Genomic DNA, 6,735 nt, shown 5'->3' with positions numbered 1-6,735 from the left:
TAATTAGTACTCTACGAAGAGATACAAACTAGAATGTACGGAATGGGGTTCAAAAAACATAATATACACTAAAATGAATAATATATGTCAAACCTTCTTAATGATAAATTCAAACTTCATAAGGTTAAAGAGTTGATTTTTCTAAATAAGCTATTAAAAAAATATCAATGTACAATAGACAAAATGATTTAGAGCCAAGCAAGATTAGCAAGACTAAAACTAAACAACTATTGTATTTCAATTGTTTCACTATCCTTGTGAACTATGTGAGGTCTGTTATGCCTCGGAGGTGCCTCACACTCACTAATGAATCGATATCTATTGGTCATAGTTCCAAAGAACTGCAGTGTATCTTGATCGTAGAAATATTGCATCGAAGTTACCAATTGAATTTCCTTTTCCATAAGGCAACCGCTCGGCATAAGCAAACATATAAATATTGCAATTCCTACATACAACAAATTAACAAGAGATAAAATTAAAATACATAAATAAATGAAAATACTAAATTCAAAATAATACACCAACTTACAAGCTATCATGTGGCTGTTGATGTATGTTTTCAATTAATTCTATCTCAAAGAACTCATTTCATCTTGAGGTATAGCATAGTTAATACAAATTCATCGAATAAAAAGTGCATACATACAAACTGAAATATAATCAATATTTTTAAAAGCATGAATACAAAATACAAAGAGAATATTACTGAAGTAACATGTAACGTAGAAATCACGCAACACAAATATATCATAATAAATACAAAATCACAATAATAAAGCATGAATACTATCTGAGATAACATGAATAATCTTCAAAATGAATACACCTAGATAAAGTAAATATGTATTTTTAATTAACTGAATATAAACAACACTCGTACAATGTTCATAGCTAGAAAAGATTAAATTTATATGATGATTGATGATTGATGATTCCATATACGTGGGTATAATATCAACACTAATAGCATGTCCACAAATAGAACGGAACCCCGATTTTGCTAAGAGATTTTAGACCAAGGACATGAAAATTTAAATAATAATTAAAGAATACAATCCATAATAACAATTACATGTTATCCATAGACAATAGCAACACTTCTAAATCAATATACATACTTTTTAGATTTTGAATACAAAGACAATTGTTACAAATACTTTGATCCAATCTAATAGAAAAATCAGATTTTTATGTGTTTGAACAACTTCAATTGAACATTCAAATATTGTAATGGTAATATATTCAATAAACTTAATATTTCATAAAGATAATTAAATATCTCTTTATCAACTGTTTGGTCTTCGTCATTCTTTTCGAATTTCCCACCGCAAAGATTCTACACCGAGTCCCTCGTTCTCGCATACGGAACCAGGTGTCGAAATCTCCCGTCTCTTTCGTCTTTTGCTTCGAATTGGATGACTATCTTCATTCTTCCGTTGAGAATTGGTACAAAGCTGGCAGCCTTATCTTATCTTTCGGAGGGGGGGGGGGGGCGAGACTTTTGAATTTTGATTTTCAAAAATTTATCCCGTTTCCCCCTTTCAAAATATGCCCTAATTTCCCCCATATAAAAACCTCCCACTTATTCACTATTTGAGGTTGAAGAGGAGAGCTGGAAAATAAAGGGAGGTAGAGAAAATGATAGTTTAGAGAGAAAGGATTTTCTGAGGTCGAGAGTAAAAACTTGAACAAAAAAAAACATTCTCGATTAGAATACAAAAGGATTTGAATCTCTTTGAGCTCTGTTTGTTCTTTCATACATCTTTGAAGCTCGCTGAAGTTTTCAGAATTTACAGTGTGGTTGTGGAAGTTCTGATCGAGTCCGTCGTCTCAGATCGCTGCTCCGAAAGAGGTAAAAATGACTTCAGCTTTTCTTCGTTATTTTATGATTAAGAGTTTTATGAGTTTTGCGATTGAAGCAATGAACTGCTATTCTAAATTCACTTCATAGTTTCAATATAGCTTGGTTTTGTTCTGAAAAGTTGGTTGATTCTCGATTTAGTTCTGTTTGAGTATTCTATGTTCTTTTGGTTTGAGATGAGTTTGATGACGGTTTGGTTCTATTTGCTCATGTTCTAGATTGATGTTTGATTCGGAACGTTGGAGTATCTTCGATATTGGAGCAATGTTATTGTTTTCCATCCATTCTAATATAACTTGATTATTGTTTATGTCCTATTTCGAACACTGGTTTGTTTTAGCCTTTTGAAGTTGTTCATTCAAGTTAGTATCAACATGCTCTCATACTTATCAGAGTACTATACAGTTTCTGTATTTATTCAGATGGCTACTAACCCATCCTCTGTATCCATCTCAGTTTCATTCATGTTTTATCACTAAATCTGTGTTTCAATGTGAGGTTATGTTATTTTCAAGAGTTTAGCTGTTTGTCATTCTCCTTTTATTTTATTTTTTCTTCTACTAGTGTTCTTAATCTTGATCTCTTCAAGTCTTCTGAAATTGGACCTCATCGAAAGTTTGACTTCTTATAATTGTATACATGTGTAGTAGCTTCTCTTATCTTAGTATTTGTTCACTGTTTTATAGTTAATACAAAGGGCTTATCTTTGTTTAAATTTAGCTTTTTGAGTTTGATCAATTTCTCATCTTCTTTAGTTTCTTGTTGTTTAGTCTTGGACTTTGATGATTTGTTTAGTAGTTAAGTTACAAATATTGACCCCTTTTTGGAAGTAAAATGTCGTTATGGTGTACTTAATTTTATGTTAGCATGTTTGCCTCTCCATAAACACAAATCAGTGTGAATCTTACTCCATTCTTAAGCAAATACGAAATGTGTTTGCCTCAGTTAGTCATTACATTTTGTTCTAATTGTGATATATTAGTTGGTTATGTGAAAAAATTGAATTGTACTTGTGCAATTAATTCAATCATATGTCATTGTTTGGAATTGCCATGTGCTTAACTCATTTTCCTTTCCAAAGCTAATTATTCCCCCGTCCGGAATTGTTTGTCATATTGCGCTTATCGAAAGTCAGTTTGACTAATTTTCAAAGGTAAATTAGATCACATTAATTCGATATTTTAAACAAAAAATTAGATATTCTAAAACTAACTGAAAAGTATTATAAATTATAATTTTTTGCATACTAATATGATTGAAAAAATAAATCTTAAAACGTTAGTCAAAGTTTTTATAGTTTGATTCTTAAAATTGAAACCATGATAAACAATTTTTATAGTTTTATTTTAATTTGTTTCATGCATGTGGATTTGTCAGTATCTCCCTGATTTTCACATTTTGTGGTATAAACTCGTTTTTGTTTTTTATTTGGGAGCCAGCTGGAAGTTGAGACACTTCGTTAATTGCCATATTCTTTTCAACATATACATTGAGTAATGTTTTCGTGTAACTTTGTTTTTAGAAGACATTTAAGAGAGTACTAATTTTCTTTCTCTTTTTTTTTTACACGTGATGCTTTGCGGGGTCCAAATTGAACCTTTTTCATCACTTCTAGCATTTTCGAATCGAGTCAACCTTACTTGTTCGAGTGAAAAGGAGGAAAAGTTACATGTCCCGAAGTTGAAGCGATTCAAAATAGACCTAGAAGTTAAAGAGATTGGGCCATAAAAGCCCGCATTTATTCTCAAGATTTTTGTATTTTGTTATGCATAAATTACCTATATACACATCTTTATTTTCCATAATTTCTATTATTCTCTATCATTTAAAAATATTTTTAAAATCCCTCTTTTTCCTTTCAAATTCATTGTTGCAGATACATAAAGTTATACATGTTTTTTTTTCTATTTTTATTCCTTATTTCACTCCCTCAACCTCTTCCAATTTTTACTCACTCTATCTCTTCCTATTTTTACTCCCTCAATCTTACATCCTTCATTTTTTAATTTTCAGATTTAATTCTCTATATTTTCAATAATATCTCTCCACAATTTTTTTCAAAACAACTCAAGTTTTCGCTTTATAATTTTTTCCAAAGAATTACCGGATTCTCCTCCATTTTCACCTTCACAATATGCATAAGGGAAAGGTAAAAGATATGATGTATTCATATTGTTTCCCGCAAAAATGTCAGTTTTAGGAGATCCTTTTTTGCTGGTTAAACTACATTATGAAATGAAAAGAAGTAGTCTCTACCAAATGTATCATTTTATCATGTATCAAGTGTTGCTATGTATCTTCAACGGTTATTCAAATTTAGAAGAATATGTTTCCGTACACAATATCAAATATATTCGTGATACATTTGTGAGCGAAGAAATCGAGGAAGGACACATGCTCGAACTTTAAATCTATTGTTTTACAAATTTTCAGAATCCCTCATTTTTGCACATTAAATTAATGTATCAGTGCATCAGATTAATGTATCTCACGCATCAGATTAATGTATCATGTATAAAATGTAATGTATCTTATTTAAGATTAATGTATCAGCTCTTATTTTAGCTATGATATGTAAATTCAAATTTATACTAAATGTATCTGATGCATAACAATTACAAAACAATAATGTATCGATCTTAAACAATTACTATAATGTATTTTTAAAAAAATTTGAAGTGTTGTATTTCTCAAATAAAATAACAGACATAAATAATAATGTATCAAACACTATTTTTTTAGTTATGATACGTAAATTCAAATTTATACTAGATGTATCTTATACATAACAATTACCAAACAATAATCTATCGATCTCAAACTTAAAATCTTATGGGCAACACTTACTTATTTAATGTATCTAGTAAAAATATAATATTTATCAATTCAATCGAAAGGATCTTCATGATCTCAAACAAAAGAACATACATAAATAATAATATATCATGCACTAATTTTTTAGTTATGATACATAAATTTGAATTTATACTAAATGTATCTGTAACATAACAATTGCCAAATAATAAGGAAAAATAACTTAAATACACAACTATAAGTTTTATATTCTCTAATTTTCCCTTTTTTTTTAATATTACATAATTCCCTTTTTTTTAATTTTAGTGTAAGTTTATAGATACACAACATTCTCTCTCCTATAATACACAATTACCCATTTTAATGCCTATTTTTTCTCCATTAAAACACTCAACCTTTTAAATCAGTTTTTGGATTTTGAATTTTCTCCATTTAAACACTCAACCTTTTAAATCAGTTTATGGATTTTGAATTATTAATTTTAATTAATTTTAAATAAAAGACCCAATTTTGAAATTTTGAATTTCAAAATTCAAAAAATTTGAAATTTCAAAAATCAGGACAATTTCTCTCCCGTTCGGTTCTTACTCCATCACGTTTTCAGTTCTTCTTTCTCCATAATCGTCTTTCTTCTTCTTAACCCAACATATTTTATTGGTTTCTTCTTTTTCTTCTTAATCCATCATCGTCTTTTTCTTCTTAATCCATCATCGTCTTTTTCTTCTTAATCCGTCATCGTCTTAACCCAACATCTTTTTATTCTTAATCCATCATCAGTTCGTCTTTTCTTCTCTTTTTTGTTTTTGTTAATTGTTCTATTACATCATAGTAATGGATCCGTTAATTAATATAAGGATATATGATTCCGACGATGAAAATTGGAAAGAAAATAGGAAAAAGTCTTTGCATGATCCTATGAATCTTCAGAAGGATTCAAACAAAGACTCTGGCGAAACATCAAAATCAAAGGTTGTCAAAATACAACCAAAAAAAGAAAAAAGAAGCAGCAAACATTGTTGTTAGGCCTATATTGTCTCGGGTTAGTATTTTGGTACTTAAAACTGTTGTTGAAATTAGTAAAAATTTTAAGGAATCAAGTGTGCTTGCTGATACATTTTGAATAAGTGTGTATAGTGTTTTAGATGATGAATTGATACATGAATTTGTTGTGTATCATAATATTTTATATGTATCATAAAGTTTTGAAAATTGTTATAATGTATCATTCAATAAGTTTAATAACTGCGTCATCAACTGTGCTTGATGATACATATAGAATCAGTGTGTACAGTATTTAGTCAATGCACTGATACATGTAGTAGATATGTATCACATGTTTTGCATGTAGTATGAATTTCTGAAAACTGTCATGTATCAGTAAGGTATTAGTTGTTTAGTTGATATACTGATACATGTTTTGAAAATTGTTATAATGTATCATTCACTAAGTTTAATAATTGTGTCATCAACTGTGCTTGATGATACATATAGAATCAGTGTGTATAGTGTTTAGTCGATGTTCTGATACATGTATTAGATATGTATCACATGTTATAATGTTTAGTCAATGCACTGATACATGTAGTAGATATGTATCACATGTTTTTCATGTAGTATGAATTTCTGAAAACTGATACCATGTATCAGTAAGTTATTAGTTGTTTTATTTAGTATTTATATTTCAATATCGTTATAATTTGTTGTTTTATTTCCAAATTGCAGCCACTGAAGTACAAGATTAAAAAGATACCAACACATCCCATAAGATTTGCTGTCAATTTTAACAACAATTTCCTAAAGGACTTTGAAAAATACATAGGGGAGAATGTTATCCAAATGTTTAAGGATACAATTTTTGGACCCTTTTTAGACATTTCTAAATGTAATTTTCAGGGCCAAATAACTAAGTGCTTATTGCTTTTAGAATTGGAACAAAGCAACCCTAATGTGTTGCATATTAGACATTCCAACGGGTGTGTCCTGAAATTTGGTATAGATGAATTTGCATTATTAACAGGACTTAAGGTCAGAGGAAATACCAATGATTTCAAATACCC

At 29.2% G+C, this 6,735-nt stretch overlaps 1 long non-coding RNA gene across 1 annotated transcript; it reads left to right on the top strand.

The window, feature by feature from the left end:
- The first annotated feature begins 1,296 nt into the window (after positions 1 to 1,296).
- LOC107005740 lies at positions 1,297 to 4,269 on the top strand. Its single transcript, XR_001454933.2, has 2 exons — positions 1,297 to 1,855; positions 3,480 to 4,269. It is a non-coding gene; the product is annotated as an uncharacterized LOC107005740 (long non-coding RNA).
- The last annotated feature ends 2,466 nt before the right edge of the window (positions 4,270 to 6,735 follow it).

This window comes from Solanum pennellii, chromosome 12 (assembly GCF_001406875.1).
Source record: "Solanum pennellii chromosome 12, SPENNV200".
In the NCBI taxonomy this organism is placed as follows: Eukaryota; Viridiplantae; Streptophyta; class Magnoliopsida; order Solanales; family Solanaceae; genus Solanum; species Solanum pennellii.
Note: the sequence above shows the minus strand (reverse complement) of the source record. Positions and strands in the feature narration are given on the sequence as shown.